General features: G+C 38.4%; 1 protein-coding gene across 1 annotated transcript in view; it reads right to left on the reverse strand.

Moving 5' to 3' along the window:
* Window positions 1-20,173, reverse strand: part of LOC124131629 — a 34,150-nt gene that overhangs the window by 13,040 nt on the left and 937 nt on the right. The window lies entirely within an intron of this gene.

Below are 20,173 nucleotides of genomic sequence, written 5' to 3' on the forward strand. Positions count from 1 at the left end.
GATATCTACACTGTAGATATCGCTGCAATGAAATTACATCACAATGCTTTGCAGATCATTGTGATGCACTGGTTACCATGACGTCACAATCAAATGACATCACTACTGGCTCTGCTACTGAAGCTGTTTGCAGTACTTTTTACACTGAAGACACTGCTAATTACTGTCTACAAATTGAAAAAGTTGAAAGAATGATGTTGGATGATTAATAAAATCGCACCCTCTTTTGATATCAAATATATCAACATGAGTTGATAAAAGTGGAAAAATTCCGAGGCTTGCCGAGGTTTTTTGCCACTTTTATCAACGAGTGTTGATATATTTGACATCAAAAGACACGAGGGTGAGATTTTATTTATCATCCAACATCATTCTTTCAACTTTTTCAATTTGTAGACAGTAATTAGCAGTGTCTTCAGTGTAAAAAGTACTGCAAACAGCTTCAGTAGCAGAGCCAGTAGTGATGTCATTTGATTGTGACGTCATGGTAACCAGTGACGTCACAATGATCTGCAAAGCATTGTGATGTAATTTCATTGCAGCGATATCTACAGTGTAGATATCGCTTGATCTCATCCAAGCCATATCTCCTGTGGGAGCCAGTTTTGGATGATAAATTATATGCATAGATTTCTTCAAAGACAACACTTTTACAATATTTAATTTGACAGTATTGTGGTCACTGGTCATTGTCGCATTTGAGCAGATACTAGTACCTGGATAAGTGCAGTATCTAAATGTATAATATGTTAATAATTAACAAACCATGTCAAACAATTTGTGTTGCTTTTGTTTCATTGAATATAACATAATACATCAACTGCCGACTTGTTATTGTATTCGTGAATTAATATTCATATTCGTTACACTATATTCGTGATACAAATCGTATTCGCCTCATAGTGTATTCATTGCAGCCCTAGTATGCAGATTAGCAACTTGATTGATAATAGCCTCTCGTCAGGCACTTTGCCTAATAAACATTAGGGCTGTCTCATGATAATTCTATCCACATATATCACTTATGTTACTGGACATCAAATGATGAACAGGCACAGCTGCACAAAGCAATCTTAGGTGATTGTAACTCCCATTATAACCTTAACACAGGAATAGATCACTTTGTGCAACAGTGCCCATGTCTATATGACATGTAGTAGCATCCCCAGTCAGTTTATATATAGATTTTTACATACATCTATACATATAACTGGTTACATATTGCATATTTATAAAGCAGAAGTGCTGTGAAGATCCGGAGTAGAATAGGTCTTCAGCAACCCATTCTTGCCGTAAGAGGCCACTATGCTTATCATAAGGGGTGACTAACAGGACTTGGTTGATACATCTCATCATATCCAATTTGCATGAATTGATGCTCATGACATCACTGGATTGTCTGGTCCAGACTTGACTATTTACAAACCATTGTCATATAGATGGAATATTGCTGAGTGCGGTGTTAAACAACAAACAAACAAAGGCAGAAATGGTTTCAATTATTGACATTCGTCAGGTGTAAGTATGCATTATGCTCTGTTACTTCCCAGCCTAGAATACATCAACATAATGGTTGTGCACAGATGCGCGTAGACATTTCATCTCTGAAATGAAAATAATTAATATGATTTAAGATTTCTTTTTTTTATAAATTGTCATTTGTGTGTCAATGATTAAATAAGCGGTCTGCAAAGTTAGCATTTATGGAGGCATAAACGGAAAAAAAACCGGTGTGCACATTTTGCGTAAATCCTGATTTTCACACTCAGTTATTACTTTTATACGTCCATCAATGTGACAGTTGTGGAGGTCAATTCTTAAAGGAAAATATTTTTCTATATATTTTTGTGTTAATTTGTCTAATAAATATGTAATAAAAAGGAACCCAGACAATCTGTTCATTTTCAGGAACATATCTCGACTTGCCAAAAGTAATATAGACTTGCTTGGGAGTTTATGATATGTTTGTTTCAGGGTCTGCATGAAAGAAAAAGATCCAGGTCAATTCCAGGTAGATGTACACTGTATGCATATAGCCTCAGATCTTGTATTACTATGTACAAGAACGCTGGACTAAGTCCAGTGATGTATGTGCTTAGTCTCTCGTAACACAATGTGGGAATGGCTTGTGCATTGTGTTCAAGAGAAGGCCATTATCTTTTTGGGTTTGTTCGATTACCGGGCAAAAAAGAAAATTAACATCTGCCACAACCTGCGGCACCTTTTGTCAAATGTTGACTTTTCTTGAAAGTTAATGACTTAATTTTTTTGGGAAAGCCTATCATGTATCAATTCTGGACAAGAGATAAATTGTTTATTATACATGGAATCAAATATGAGTGATCAGTTAGGCAAAATATTAATATTAAAAAGGGCATCTTTATTAATCAGTGTTTCTTCTGTTTTCGCAACAAAACAATAATCTCAAATAGTTTGGCCTGTTTGATGTGGAAAAATCGTCAATTCATATTTCTTTATGTTTCCCTTTCAGATGAAAGTGATGAAACCAAATAAATACTTATAGCCTAGCTGCATATTGCATACATGACTGCAGTAACTATGTTATGTCCATGTCCTCAACTGAAGCAATACCTTATGCATGACTGTTGTCATATATATGAAATGAATGCTCGCATAAACACTTGAACACCTGCATAAACACTTTGTGTACATAGTTTGTTGACATGAGTATCCACAGGGGTACATCTAGATGGCCATGGCTACTTTCAAGGATGTGAAGCAGACTTCCACCACACGCTGGGCCGCCGGTCGTTTCACACAGACTTCCTGAATCTCCTCAACACAGTTAATCGTCTTTATTACATGGATGACAGTGGAAGACAATAAAACTATAAGGAATACAGCCTTGCTGTCTGTCAAACAGCTTCAGGTGAAGAACCACAACTTAATGTGTCAAGACTAATTATCACATAAAGCAGGTGACAGTCGACTGCAGAGGTGAATGTCTAGGGGGTAGAGTGAAGTTATTGCCAGACGATGGTGAGCCAGAAGTGTCTCCCAGTCTAGTGCACCTTTAGTGTCACCAAAATGACAATAGTGTATTTCTAGTGCCACCTTGACAACAGTTACTGTAGTGTACCTTTAGTGTCACCAAGATGACAATAGTGTATTTCTAGTGCCACCTTGACAACAGTTACTGTAGTGTACCTTTAGTGTCACCAAGATGACAATAGTGTATTTCTAGTGCCACCTTGACAACAGTTATTGTAGTGTACCTTTAGTGTCACCAAGATGACAATAGTGTATTTCTAGTGCCACCTTGACAACAGTTACTGTAGTGTACCTTTAGTGTCACTAAGACGACAATAGTGTATTTCTAGTGCCACCTTGACAACAGTTACTGTAGTGTACCTTTAGTGTCACTAAGACGACAATAGTGTATTTCTAGTGTCATCTTGACAACAGTTACTGTAGTGTACCTTTAGTGTCACCAAGATGACAATAGTGTATTTCTAGTGCCACCTTGACAACAGTTACTGTAGTGTACCTTTAGTGTCACCAAGATGACAATAGTGTATTTCTAGTGCCACCTTGACAACAGTTATTGTAGTGTACCTTTAGTGTCACCAAGATGACAATAGTGTATTTCTAGTGCTACCTTGACAACAGTTATTGTAGTGTACCTTTAGTGTCACCAAGATGACAATAGTGTATTTCTAGTGCCACCTTGACAACAGTTATTGTAGTGTACCTTTAGTGTCACCAAGATGACAATAGTGTATTTCTAGTGCCACCTTGACAAGTCTAAGTTACTGTAGTCTATCTTTAGTGTACAACAGAAGTGTACCTTTCCAGTCACCCTGACAACGACTGTGTACCTCTAGTGCCTCCATGACAACAACAGTGTATTTATCCAGTCACCCTGACAACGACTGTGTACCTCTAGTGCCTCCATGACAACAATAGTGTATTTCTCCAGTCACCCTGTCAACGACTGTGTACCTCTAGTGTCACCATGACAACAGCAGTGTACCTCTCCAGTCACCCTGACAACGACTGTGTACCTCTAGTGTCACCATGACAACAGTAGTGCGCTATGCTCTAGTGTCACCAACACAATTGTAAAGAACCTGCAATATTATGCCAGGGTACCTTTAATGCACTCCAATCGTAGCACCTGACTCAAGCGAATTATTTCAACAAGGTAGTACTTACAGTGACAGCTGGGACAATGTATATTTGTATAGTTGTCAACTATGACGCAAGCAGCCTGCCACATTAATGCAGTAATAGAATAATTCATTGTCTCACATTGTTCCTGATGTCACCTTGAGAGATGCTATAAATAGAACAGAATCTGTGAACTAATATTTGGAAATTTGGAAATTTGGAGTATGTCCTTGTGCTCCAACCTGATTCCCTGGACATATTGATTAAGTCTGGTTTACAAATAGGTTTCTTCATATCCTCATCAGTTCATACTAAGCTTGTGAAAATCAATGTTAATGTTATCATCAGATGTACTGTACATTTCTTGGTTTCCGAGCAACTCACAGGCAATATTTGTGTTACATATTTCTTTTCGACCCAGAGGAAAGCAGGGCTGACAAATGCTGCCAATATCACAATGACATAAACTGATCCACATGTCCTGATCAATAAAAGATCCATTGTAACTTGTCTTATTTAAATCCACAATGATCTCACTCCCCGTGATGATCGATCACTCCTTGGGTCACACCCAACACAGTAGACTAACATCTTGTCTCTGAAATGAACATATCGTACAGAAAAACAATAGTTGTTAAATTATCTTAATAAAAATTTAATAAAAAGGAGCCCAGAAACAATCTAGACTTGCCAAACATTATAGACTTGCATGGGCTGTATTTGATATATTTGTATCAGGGTCTGTAGTGAGTGAGTGAGTTGGGTAAAATGCCGCTTTTAACAGTATTCCAGTTATATTGCGGCGTTTCAGCTTAATGTGGGAGGAAAGCCCGAAGTAATGCAGTCCTCAGACGTTTACCACTTCGGTGAAAGACACGAGCATGGGTATTGTGCTGACAAACCTAGAAACATAATCGGGCCGCACCGGGATTCGAACCCACAATCATAGGTTTCTGGCATGCCCAAGAAATGCAACTCTGCACAGCAAATCGCAGCCCCTCAGACGACTGGGCCACCCGTGCCCCCTGTATCAGGGTCTGTTAGCATGGTTAGACAGACTACCAACACAATGATGTAGGACACTGTAGGACACTGTAAGACATTTATGACTCAGAGGTCACAGCAAGAGGTGTTGATGGTCAAATTCCTAATTCACTGCCACACAACTGTGAGGGTCATAGTATGAATTATGACCAGTGTCACAACTGATAAACTGTGGTTGTCCTGGCCTGCCTTCAGTCAGGAGAGTCTCACTGCTGCAGGTGACTATAGAAGCCATCATCACCGGTTTACCCAGGGCATGCCCTCCAGCACTTCTGGCATTCTGACATCATGATAGTTATCTCCCTCTGAGCAATTTGTTGATAAATAATGCCTGGGATGAATGATAACAAAACATGGGCCATAGTAATAGTTCAATCGCATGATTTGACCCACATCATGCCCATTTAATGCCGGTGATCAGTGGTCTCAATTTTCAAGATCGAGTTTCATATCATGATGTTTATCCATAGATGCCTTGTTACCATTCTGAAGAGTCAATATGACACAAACTTAGACAATCACAAAACAGACCTACCCGTGAAGATCCGGTCTTCAGCAACCCGTGCTTGCCTTAAAAGGCGACTTTGCTTGTCGTAAGAGGCAACTAACGGGATTGGGAGGTCAGGCTCGCTGACTTGGTTGTGCATGTCATCGTATCCCAATTGCGTGGATCGATGCTAATGATGTCAAGCACTGGATTATCTGGTCCAGGCTCGATTATTTACAGACTGCCGTCATATAGCTGGAATATTGTTGTGGGCGGCGTTAAGCAACAAACAAACAAAATGGGCCACTAATCTGTTGATTGCTTAATGAAGGTGTCATTGGATTCCTGAGGCAGCTCATCCAAATACATAATCTGAGTAGGAGATGTTCTTCACTGTGTTTCAGATCCCTCAAATGTCAACCTGTGTCTGTCCCTTGTTCAAACTGTGTCTGTCCCTTGTTGGGGGCGGTCAAGTAGCCTAGTGGTTAAAGCGTTCGCTCGTCACGCCGAAGACCCAGGTTTGATTCCCGACATGGGTACAATGTGCGAAGCCCATTTCTGGTGTCCCCGCTGTGATATTGCTGGAATATTGCTAAAAGCGGCGTAAAACCATACTCACTCACTACTCACTGTCCCTTTCTCAAAATCCTGTGTTCACCTCTGCACTGAAGGAAACAAATATATGTAGCATTTTGCTCTGGTGCCTGCGGTTACCATTCCTTTCAAAACTATCCCTAAGCACTAGTCTTACTGTCCCCAAGTCCAGTGTATGATGATACATGGCGGGACCTCATCAAATGGCCAGATCAAGCACTAGAAGTAGAGATGACAGGGTCCACCACAGCTGTCCACCAATGTATATGCTACATGCCCTCTGCTGCTGTTATGATGTGGAACACCATGTCTCTGTTGGGAGTAGGGAGTGCTGTTACTGTCATCTGCTAATGTATCGTGTACGTAGGTTGTCTCTGAGAGCACAGAGCATATACCGGAATATGGTTTCTGCTTGGACTAACATATAGTCTTTAGTAAAATATACATTTCTCTCCTCAAAATATTTTATCTCCTGGTGCTGATTGTGGAATAGAGCAAATTAGAGTTGCCTGTTCATAATATATACAGTAAACTACAGTTTTAACAAACTCAAAGGAACCACTAATTTTAGTTCATAATAACCATAACTCCTTATAAGTACCATATATCGCTGTGTATAAGGCGAGTTTTTCGTACCTAAAATGAGGGGGCTAAGAAGGGGGGTCGTCTTATACACGGAGTCGAAGATCTCACATTTTTTTCCACTGGCGATGTCAACCGGCGTCCTATAGCCAGCATATATATAAACAGCATATATACAACAAATGGCCGGGACTAACAAATAAGTTTGTTTTATCGGTCAGTTCATTATAAGCGTGGTGACGTTATAAACGTAGTTTACTGTATTAGTTTGACAGAATATTGTATATATAATTCCCTAGTCGTGATGCAGGATTACTAAAGGCTGTCACATCAGGATGAGCAACCACGTTTCCTTATCAATTTTCTGACACCGTGTATTTAACACCAATGTTCTAAGCAGGTTTGTTACAAGAGTTGCCATAAGAGTTTTGTCTACTCGACGTCCACAATATTTTATTTCTGCAATGTATGTAAACATTGGCAGTCTAAATTGACTGCTGCCTAGGTATTCATGCTTACTGGTCTATACCGTATTCAACATAATAAGCGCCCTGGGCGCTTTAAAAATTAGAAAAAGGGGGCTCTTATTAGAATATCATTTTAGTGAAAAAAGATAACAGCCTGAATGTTTATATACAACAGATATATTTTTCCAGAATTTAATTCTCCATAATTAACGGTGCATATAACACACGTGTGCGTATTATATGCGAATAAATAAGTCTTGTGTACATTGATAAATCGGAAGGGGTGCTAATTGGGATTGTTCACTAGCCAATATATTAGTAAATATCGCCGTGGGCGCTTATTAGAGCGGGGCGCTTATTACGTCGAATACGGTAATTCTATCGGACATGAACATGGATTGACATTGACCATGTACACTCCTAGATTGAAGAAACACTAGTCACCTTGATAGAGCTATAGTAATGGTAACATTCCTGACCCCAGCATAAAACCCATTCACTCACTCACTCACTCTGGTATAAGACCCATAAAAATTCATTGATTCATAATTTAGCAGTGTTCATTCCAGGATTTGATTAGCAAGGGCCCTTTGGCCCTAACATTTAGACATGCAGAAGAGGGCCCACAGTAATTTACTCAAACCTTCAGTTATCGTGTTTACTTTCTTTGTGTTACACAGTTCGATTCAAGCCATGGTTATTTTTTATCCCATTTAGTTTGATATAATTTTGATTTAGTTTTAAAGTATGAGTTAGATTCTTCTATGCTTATACAGTCTCACTTTCGGACACAATTTTCTGTGAATAATTCTCTGAATTATTGGTATGGTAACCGCTGTTAACTAAGATTTATGTCCCTTGAAATAATTCCTTTTTGTCCATATTGTGAGAAGTAAAGAAAGTTTCAAATCACTTATAAAAGACATATTCTTTTATCCATTACAAGATAATTGTCAGACCAACTCTTAAACCTGAGGGCTAAATGCGATGTCCCCACGTGAACACACAAACAGCAATGCTACATATCACATATCCCATATCATATGGGTTATAACACAAGTTATCCTATCCCTGCCCTACAGGCAGACACGGCCCTGAGCAGCGGACACACATGTTATTAAACTATTACCTCACCCCATGCACTCCTTGTCCATGCCACAAGCATACATTCATAGTTTACATTTCACACATACCTCACAGTAATTGCCTCCCCTGGTTATGCAACTTACACCACTGTTGTGTTGAGGCAATCTGTTCAAGGGCTGATTGCACTTGGTGGTCAGTACAGCACCTGGGGCCGGCCATAACAAAGATGTGACAGGGTCCTGATAAGGAGTGACCTCAATGTTTAGATGTACATCCAGTTTAGGGTGCTGTGATGGCGTAATATTACAGTTATACACCAATACTGCATCAAACTGTTCAACTTCTCATTGTCATGTTTAAACCCTATAATCCAATCAGTTGGTTGGATTAAGCTCTAATTAGACAAATATTTTTGAGCTTTATGAAACATCCAGCATCCGGAATTTTGAAAGAGGAAAAAATATTCCTGAAAGACAAAATCGTATGTATTTTGTAACTTTTCTTTCAAAAGTATTTTCGAGATCTTATCCTCGATCTACCCTGACAACCATCTATTTTTGTTTTCATAGTGATACAGTGAGTGAGTGAGTGAGTATGGTTTTACGCCGCTTTTAGCAATATTCCAGCAATATCACGGCGGGGAACACCAGAAATGGGCTTCACACATTGTACCCATGTTAGGAATACTCGGGTAGCCTAGTGGTTAAAGCGTTCGCTCGCCACGCCGAAGACCCGGGTTCGATTCCCTACAACATACTGCAAAACAGCTATCTGTATTGCGATACATATTGCGATTTATTAACCAGGGTGAGTGGGTGAGTGGGTGAGTGGGTGAGTGGGTGAGTGACTGAGTGAGTGAGTATGGTTTTTATGCCGCTTTTAGCAATATTCCAGCAATATCACGGTGGGGGACACCAGAAATGGGCTTCACACATTGTACCCATGTCGGGAATCAAACCCGGGTCTTCGGCGTGACAAGCGAACGCTTTAACCACTAGGCTACCCAACCGCCCCTTATTACTCAGGGTTAGCAATAGTTCATAAAAATCGTATGTGCATGAGTGCAAAAGTAATTTCACGCACACCAGTGTTATGTTTACATAATCCGGACGTCATGGTACTCCATTTTCTATTGAAGAATGTCCAATATTAACTATTAAATTATATTTCCGTGAGATAAAGACTTTAGTAAAAAGGGCTTGGTATTAGCAACAAAAGTTGTATTGCAACATACTGCAAAACAGCTATCTGTATTGCGATACATATTGCGATTTATTACCCAGGGTGAGTGAGTGAGTGAGTGAGTATGGTTTTACATTGCTTTTAGCAATATTCCAGCAATATCACTGCGGGGGACACCAGAAATGGGCTTCACACATTGTACCCATGTCAGGAATCGAAGCCGGGTCTTCGGCGTGACAAGCGAACGCTTTAACCACTAGGCTACCCGACCGCCCCTTATTACTCAGGGTTAGCAATAGTTCATAAAATCGCATGTGCATGAGTGCAAAAGTAATTTCACTCACACCAGTGTTATGTTTACATAATCCGGACGTCATTGTTGACGTCATTAGAATCTTATTGCGTCGTGAGGTCGGAATGAGCTGCTTAATGAGTAAGAGATACACGTTGAGTAGTCATCAACGTGGGCAGTAATTTGCTACTCAATGAAGTCACTTCTTCCAAGTCCAATTAAAAACAGAAAAAGAAAAACCTTTCCCAGTACTTTTACTGGGTTGTGTTGATACAGCCTTCACTGTGCTGACACACTGCCACTGGTTTTCCTAATGCATACACTTGTATCAAAACTTTGCCATGTACAATCAACGCATGTTGATCTAAACTAAGCAAACTTCCTCTGCAGACCAGACTATCAATGCAATCAAGTTTCCAAGACCCTTCACAACACACTCCAAGTTTTCCCAGCCAGACAATGTACCATGCCGTTATTCAGCATTACTGCCGCCAACTTCAAACCCGTTCCATGTATTTCCATCTTGTGAGGATTACCTGGGCCCTGCACCTGGTAAGCACTGGATGGCTGGGCCACCATCTTGGATGAGTGAGTGAGTGAGTTGGGGTTTACACCACTTCAGCACTATTCCAGCAATATGACTTGGGCTTCTCAGAATGTACTCACGTGGGAAACCTCGGTGTGATGAGCAGACGCTAACTACTAGGTTGCCCCACTGCCCCCATCTTCGTTGACAGGTTTTTATTTTGTATACATATGTGTATTCTTAATGTACTTCTCGTCACGATATGGCTGAAATACTGCCGATGTGACGTTAAATCTTAACTCACTCACTCACTCACTGCCCCCATCTTGCATGACAGAGAACAATTGCCAGTGTGATATTTACCCTGATATTATAATTCTTAAGTAAAATCACACTTTTACGACAGTACTGTTATTGACCTTATGAAACAATACAGTAGACCCTCTATGAATTATGACTAACAAAATCCTTAGCTACGATTCTTTACAAAGAACAAAAATTATCACTCATTCACAGGAACATTTACCATAACCATTTCATAGTTGCATTAACCATGTTAACATTCACAGGAACACTAACCATAACAATTTCATATTGTATTAACCATATTAACATTCACAAGAACATTAACCAGAACCATTTCATATTGTATTAACCATATTAACATTCACAAGAACATTAACCATAACAATTTCATAGTTGTATTAACCATATTAACATTCACAGGAACATTAACCATAACAATTTCATAGTTGCATTAACCATGTTAACATTCACAAGAACATTAACCAGAACCATTTCATAGTTGCATTAACCATGTTAACATTCACAAGAACATTAACCAGAACCATTTCATAGTTGCATTAACCATGTTAACATTCACAAGAACATTAACCATGACCATTTCATAGTTGCATTAACCATGTTAACATTCACAAGAACATTTACCATAACCATTTCATAGTTGCATTAACCATGTTAACATTCACAGGAACATTAACCAGAACCATTTCATAGTTGCATTAACCATGTTAACATTCACAGGAACATTAACCAGAACTATTTCAAATTCTATTAACCATGTTAATATTCACAGGAACATTAGCCATAACCATTTCATATTGTATTAACCATATTAACATTCACAGGAACATTAACTATAACAATTTCATAGTTGTATTAACCATATTAACATTCACAAGAACATTAACCATAACTATTTCATAGTTGCATTAACCATGTTAACATTCACAGGAACATTAGCCATAACCATTTCATATTGTATTAACCATATTAACATTCACAGGAACATTAACCAGAACTATTTCATAGTTGCATTAACCATGTTAACATTCACAGGAACATTAACCAGAACCATTTCATAGTTGCATTAACCATGTTAATATTCACAGGAACATTAACCATGACCATTTCATAGTTGCATTAACCATGTTAACATTCACAGGAACATTTACCATAACAATTTCATATTAACCATGTTAATCGGCATCATTTATCTACTTCATAAATGTTACTGGAATATTAGAGTCATTCTTCAGTCTCTTCAGAGGAACCACCCCATAATTAAATCTGGATTGGCACCCACACAAGTGAAAAACAATATTCCAGCAATCCTTGCTTCTGAGGCAGGGGACATATAAATCTTCCTGATGGTAATGTAAAGATGCAACCAAATCTATCAAGAATAAAAAAACTAATCACATGTAATTCAACAGCAAAAACAGGTGTCCATTGATTGCTACAATTACTCCGAAGAACCTGTCTGAAAGAATTTATTTATAGTCTCAGAAAGTTTTTTTGTAATTTCTTTTCAAAAGAAGCATTAAGAGATGTAATGGAAGGTGGTGATGACTAACTCCATGCTATGTATTAAGTGTGTTTTTTTCGCAAGCATATGGATTGATCGATCAGTAATCAGGGGCTGGAATCCTGCTTGGCACTATCAAGGGATGGTTTCTAAAATTCTACATTCAATTTTCATTTGTATTTGTATTCAATGTGTCTGTTTGTTGGTTGGTTGGTTAATGCTGCACTGCAATAGTCCAGTTATATAATGGCAGTTTGTAAATAATCGAGTCTGGATTGGACAATTTAGCGATTGATATCATGAGCATTTATCTACACAATTGAGGATACGATGACATGCATCAACATGATCAACCAAGTCAGTGAGTCTGACCACCTTACGTCGCCTCTTACGACAAGCATTGGTCAGAAGACCAGTTCTGACCGGTTGTATCTGAAAGTGAGAACTGTTAGCATTTCAAATGTCACAATATAACATCTGTTTTTTTATATGATTTGTTTGTGCAGTCTTTATCCTACAAAGCAGCATTGCTTTAAAAAAAAATTGCAAACTGCAGTAAATTTTTGGAGATGCTCCCTAAGCTGAGAATCTGTGAAGATGTGCGAGATAATTACATGATCAATCCCAGATGTTCCAGACCTAGCCTTGTTCACCCTAGCCAGGATATAAAGCACCATAAACTCACAGCCAATGTGATACAATGTTACAGTAGGTTTCCATATTCTGATTGTTATGTTACAGTCATGTTGAAAGAGTGAATCATGTCTCAGACCCAGTCAACAATATTTCAATCATATCACAACAGGTTGAAACTAACTATTTGTTGTTTAATGGACACCCAGCACCATTCGAGCTACATGACAATCTATAAATAATTGAATCTGGACCAAACAACCCAGTGATTGGCATCATAGGAACACATAATATGGATATAATGACAATACCATCAACCAAGTCAGCAAGTCTGACCATCTGATCCCATTAGTCAGTTCTTAGGACAAGCATGGGTTGCTGATGATCAATTCTAACCTGGATCTTTGCGGGGATGGACAAGGCTCGCCAGTGATTATCCACATGGTCACGACAGGAACACGTAAAACTCTAATGTCTCCTCCCATCATACACACAACCCATGTTCATGCAGAGCCCTACATTACTGATATCTGAACTCCATCAACATTGCCAGGATAATAGCCACTACAGCAGAGATTACCAATACATGACAAGTGGAACAAAAGCATTCCATTCAGTCTACTGGATACACTTCATAAAGTGATAAACGATTCTCCAGTAAACTCAAAATATCATTCAAATAACTCATTATCCAACTCTCGTCATTCTGTTAGGGTTAGCAAGAGGTCAGGTGATATCCCCCCCCTCCCCCCCACCACCTCTTCTTTCTTCTCTGTACATATCAATGACCACATCTCTCTGATCGATCAAGTATCAATCTGCTCGGCTAACAAGTTCTGTCTCCCTCTTAGCCCCTGTAAGCTGACCACGACAGTTTTAACCACCCAATAACACCCAATTACAGACAGCTAGGAGCATTCTGAGCTTTCTCAGCCACTTGATGGGTCTAGAAGAAACACCAGTTCTTGACTATGTTGAACTTGATTCTATCTTCTGCACCCAATAGAATGAAACATCACAGGGTTGTCTCTTTCTTCATAATCTTGGTGCTGGAAGTATATCTTATTGTTGAAGAAATTATCACTTACAAGATACATATCTACCTGTGTCTGTGTCAACTCAATAAAAAATGTTTAATCAATTCTTATAACTAAATTAAATAACAATAAGAACTTCACAGACTGCATATTTAATCATTAACAGAAATAACTGTAGAAAAGGGAACAAAATCAGGGACATGATTCAGAGCAATAAGGCAACACAAGCCCCAACCATTCTATTATCGGCCAATCAGGAAAGAGAAGTCCACAGGTGGGTGTGGCCCTTTTTAAAACATAAACGCAAAAATAACAGCTTGGTTAGCCAATCAAACACAATGGAATCATGAGCAACTTATTTATTGCAGACGTGACATTCAGTCTATCTGAGCGAGTGAGTGTAAACAAACAAGTGGTTGATAGTATCAGCAACGATCAATCTGGGCCTGATATCATCCAATCAGCAGGGGCATGCACTGTAGCCAACCAATCCTCATGTAGATTGGCACTTATGACAGGTGTGGGGCAACGGAGACCAATGTAATACAATGATGAAATCACTTCAACAGTAACATAATAACTTTGCCACATTTCTTGAAATAAATCTGGGTTTTTTTATAAATTATTATGGTTATGGGTAGGCGTTCTTTTGTCATTTCTTGATGTTATTCCAGATCATTCCAGCATGAAAACCGGAAATTATCATTTAACTAAAAGTGTGAGTGAATATTGTTTTACACCGCTTTTAGCAATATTCCAGCAATATTCCAGCAATATCACGGCGGGAGGACACCGTAAAATTGACTTCTCACATTGCACCCATATGCAGAATCGAACCCGGGTCTTCAACGCGATGAGCCAGCACTTTAACCACTAGGCTACCCAACCACTCCTACTTAACTGAAAAGTGTGGAGGACTGTTGATCACACAGTTTTTCAGCGATATCTTTAAGAACACACACTATTTCCCATAGTCCTAACAAATGTCTCTTCTTCCTGTTTAATGCAAAGAGCAGGTGTTTGTCATTCATTAGCATGTCTTTGTTTACTGGGCTGTGGTCTGTTTGCTCTCAAGCAGCTATATCCTCCAAAGGTCAACACCTCAACCTCCCAGCCGCTTGCTCAATGACATTCTTCACAAGCCTCTCTTCAGGGTCAAAACAAAGACACGGATAATTACAGACAAGAGAATCACAGACAGCACCATCAAAATACCCTTAAAACTTTAAAAGCAGTATAATCCACGATCATAGGATGAAAAACAGTTGTGTAGCTCCTCCTACTAGCACAGATATGGGTGGATTCGCCCCACAACCTATGTTTGTCATACAAGGAGGCTCAAAGGATTGGGTGGTCAAGATTCAGTGACTTGGTTGATTGCAAGTCATTGTATCCTAATTGTGTGGATCGATGCTCATGATGTCAGTCACTGGATTGTCGGATCCAGATTCAATTATTTACAGAGCGCCGTCATTAGCTGGAGTATTGCTGAGTAGCGTGTAAAAAAAACACACCAACATACTACCTTACACACGAAACTCAAGAGCTTACACATTTAAATCTTTACATCATATAAAATGAAATAAAAAAAAGAAATAAATTGTACTAGTGTGTTCATCATTCAATCGTTTGTCATAGTTACATAACCTTTGGTAAATTTACAGAATAACCTGCTAAATTGTCATTGATTAGTTGTTTGATATTTTTGTGCTTGCACTATCATCTTTTTTAGGATATCTGGGTTTGATCATAATGATAGAAAGTGTTCTACAATTAACACTTAAAACATGGTTCAGAATGTGGTAGGGTAGGAGTGAGTGAGTGAGTGAGTGAGTGAGTGAGTGAGTGAGTGAGTGAGTGAGAACAGTATCCTGCATAAACAGTCTTTTAGGTATTTAGCAATGATAATCCAACAGTAATATCTTTCATATTTCTTTGAAAATGTTCTAAACATGATAAGTGTAGGCATGTGTTAGATTTCGATCATAGTGTCCAATAATTCTGCCCATATTTATGGAAGCATATAAACCATGTCAACTACATGTACTACACATGTAACAGGGCATGTTGAGGGACTACTTTCGTTTTAATAGGCCGATCTAATAAGGTCATAATAAATTATTAGAATTTCATTCACTTGTTTTAAATTGTTAGATGGGAATCATTTTATTTATTTATAAACTAATGAATAATTTTTTGTGGCTAAACTTCACAATTTTTTAAAGACAAAAGCCTTCTAGAAATGATGAGCAAATATTTTTTGAGGTTGGGAGTGAGTAGAGACTGCACGATGCTGGCAGGTGATTAGCCTCCACTCCTACAAGCAGAGCTGATGGAGTCCTATATACAGAGAGAAGTAATCTATCTCATCCACACAACCTAGTTACCAATTCATTTTATTCACACTGTGACTAATGGTCCTGGCACGCTACATTATTTCACAATAGGCTGGCAGACAACTAAATCATTAGAATTAAATAGCTTCCATGCACCGAATGTGACAATACATTTCTACCAGGCTAAATGACAGCCTCCCACACTACAGTAGATACTGATCTAGTAACTGAGAGATTTGTGTCTTGTACTAACGTAATGCTAGGCTAACATCTGGTATATTACATATTTTACAGTTAAAAATAGTTATCAAATTATCTTAATATATGGTAATGTAATAACAAGAAAACAGTGTTATTACTACCCCTCACCATGGAGCACAATAGAATTCTGTTTGATCATAAACTTGTGAATATTAACTATAAAAAGAGTCCTATAAAGCCTTTAGAGAGATAGGCACTTGGGCTGCTTTTCGTCATCAGAAAAAATGATGAAATGTGAAATTAATACACACAAAAGGCCCCTTCCCTGGAAAAAAATAACTCAGTCTTGATAAGTATCTTTTAGATAAGTTTACTTCAGTAGTTGTTGAGGAAAGTTGTCACCATTTTACACAGGATGCAAGTTGAAAAACTTGGGGCAAGATCCATCTCTGTAAAAATGAATTTACAACATCCAATGAAGTTAACATCCACAAATTCTCTTTCTTATGTGCATCACTTGTAAATGCCTTTCAAAGACATCATAGGGCCTGACTTGTCAGCCATAATCCCCATGTTTGTTTCACTCCATGTCCTTTATATTTCACTCCACCAACTTTACATTTACCATGTTTAACAGATCACTGAAAAAATGGCTTTTGTAATTTTACTTCTTATATCAGTTTCACTCACCTACCAATTTGAAAAACAGCATCCGCAAAGCAAGAAGTTAAAAGGCAATGTTCTCAGTACACAGATGAACACTGACGGAGCTCCAGATAATTGTTGAGCCATTGAGGATTTATACACAAGTTATCATTCACGTTGGATATTGATAGTTTTCACTGAGTTCAATATATTTTTCTCCCCTGGGTCTAGTATTTCACAACAATGAGTAAACATGTTTCTTAACAATTCTGCTAAAGATGCTGCTTCAGGTGACTTTTAGTTTGGATCTGGTCATGTCTGCCCCATGTGTGTAACATGTCTCACAACAAAACATACATGACTCTTAACAACAAGAGGGACATAGCACCATTTTTATTCATTATATACTGCAGTAGAGTTCATGTCTGTTTGTGCATTTGATCACTAAATAAAGATCTATAGGGAAATACAGATACTCAAGTTGACAAGTGAGTGAGTGAGTGAGTTGGGTTTAACACCGCTTTTAACAGTATTCCAGTTATGTCATGGTGCGTCAGCTTAATGTGGGAGGCAGGCCCGAAGTGATGCAGGTCTCAGACGTTTACCACTTCGGTGAAACCCACGAGCATGGGTATGGTGTTGACAAACCTAGAAACATAATCGGGGCGAACCAGGATTCGATCCCACAATCATTAGGTTTCTGGTGTGCCCAATGGACGCAACTCTGCACAGCGAATCGTGGCGCCCTAGACGACTGGGCCACCCATGCCCCCTCAAGTTGAAGAGGATTCATTGGGGAATTCTGTACAATGTTGTTATATTAATAGGTTCTTGAACATTTTCATGTGTATTTATACCCAAGCAACTCAAAACTAATTGGGTGATGGTGATTTATTTTGCAATTTCTACGCAAATTGACAGTGGAGCTTTGCACTGACCTTCAGACTGATGGGAATTCCTATGAGCAGAGATCATGAATACATGGATATGGCCTCCGGTGTGGGTCATGTTACAAACTATCAGTGATATTACCAGAAATAGAGGGTGTAAGGTGTTTCAGGAACACCCAACTCACAAACCTACCCGAAACTCTTGACAGGTTGTTTGCTTCACATGTGAAGTATCTGTAAACATCTTCACCACAAGAATCTCATAATATCCTTATGCGAAATGAATATCTGCATATTTGCAATTTCTGTCCTTTTTCAAATTTGACCACGATGAAGTCGGTCCTATTTCCCCAACACATTTGTAACACCATAAAAATGGCAATATCGAACACTTCAATCATGTCAACATCACAAACTTGACAATGTTTATTGTCATGAATAAAATACCCAGTCGACTGGACATCCACCACAAGTAAAAAAACACTTGGCTTGCTTCACATTTCTTATATCAACAATGTATTTTATTACTTCAAAATGGATTCACATATTGAATATTTTTCAAACTCTGCAGAGTGGGCCTCTGCCTAAGTACAAGGCAGTATATCCTATCGACAAATCTATCTTCACATTGTACTACTGAGACTGGACTACCAACCAACACATTCCCATCGGGGCAGTGCAGAGATCACGTCCTATTGCAATCTGAGACGGTTTTAGCCAATGGCCTCAAAATAATCTGTGATAGATTGAGTCAGAATGTCATATCCGCCAAAGTGCGTATCGTTCTGCTTTATAGGATTTCAGAGATGTTAATTATTGCAATCAGTGGCACGTATCAACCCATGACAATCTGGGCAAGCAATGCTCATCTTTCATTACGACGATGAGACAATAAATCGCAGACCTAATCCTCTCACTGACTTCATTCCAATAAGTGTGGCGATGTATTAAAAGACTCACGCTCTCTAACAATTTCTTCCAGCAGTGATTGTTTCACATGTATGTGGCGTTATCATAAACTATTTCATGTACCGGTATTTATGACAAAGTTTACCTTGATGGGATCTGGGTTCACAGCTTGTGGGGTCAAGTTAAGTGTCACTTCTGTTGCAGTAATACTGACTGAAGCATCAGGAGATATCACTGTTACAGGCGGCCGTATTGGTTAAAAATCTATCTTTTATACTTTTTATACAGGAATAAATTATGCTGCGATCACAAAACCAAAAACTGTTTGTTTGCCTAAACAATAATTGTTTCCAAAACATGATTGACATGAATATGATGACATGAAACATTCTTGTTAAATTTTCATTTTCTCAGGAACATAACCAAACGTATTAATTTATAGTAATGATACTATTAACTCAATTCTCATTCAACCATTTTGTTGTAACAGAAACCATGGAAACTAACAGTGATATCAAACACCAAAGATTTATTTGTTGGTAGTTAAATTTAATCAAACTAAAAATCAAATTCTTGAGGCCAATGTTTCCTTAAAAAGTGATTGATGTCTGGTGGTAGGAATAGGAGACACAGCTATACATAATTCCTTTAAAAAAGCTGACAGGTGTCTGATAGCCAAATAAATATAAAACTTTCTGTAAATTTTATTAAGTGATGTATATGAATATTTTAATGTTTTTCTGGACCTTCCTATGTGTATGGGAATCCTAATTTCCTTCATCATATCAAAACAATGTTCTCGACAGGTTATTGTTACATGTCACAACAGTGAATCTTATTGGAATGAATCAGTGCTTGATTAATTACACTATTCAATGCATGAGAGAGGGAGTAAACTCTAGATTACATTTAATTAATCTCATGCTTGAGTGGAAACTTATTCGACAAGTCTGTCTAAGGTTTACCGCTCTGTACCTATACTGGCACCATAATAGATTTAACCAAGTGTAACACTCATTCAATAAACAGTGAAATAAACAGAACAATTCAATTTGCAATCTTTCATCTTTTTTCATCCAGGAAACAAAACTGACATCAGGGGCACCTCCCCTCAAGGCTCAATTCCAGGAAACAGAACAACCTCAGTGTCAAGAGGTTATAGAACGTACACCCATCAAGTCTTCCTTGAGAGGCAATGGTTGACAAAAGGTGCAGTTATCGGTACAGGGCATGTATATATCCATATATCTACCTGGCATATCCTGGTATGGGGATACCTCCCATTATTTATCAGTACTTAACA

The sequence above is a fragment of the Haliotis rufescens genome, unplaced genomic scaffold (assembly GCF_023055435.1).
Source record: "Haliotis rufescens isolate VD_foot unplaced genomic scaffold, xgHalRufe1.0.p SCAF_1, whole genome shotgun sequence".
NCBI classification, from domain to species: Eukaryota; Metazoa; Mollusca; class Gastropoda; order Lepetellida; family Haliotidae; genus Haliotis; species Haliotis rufescens.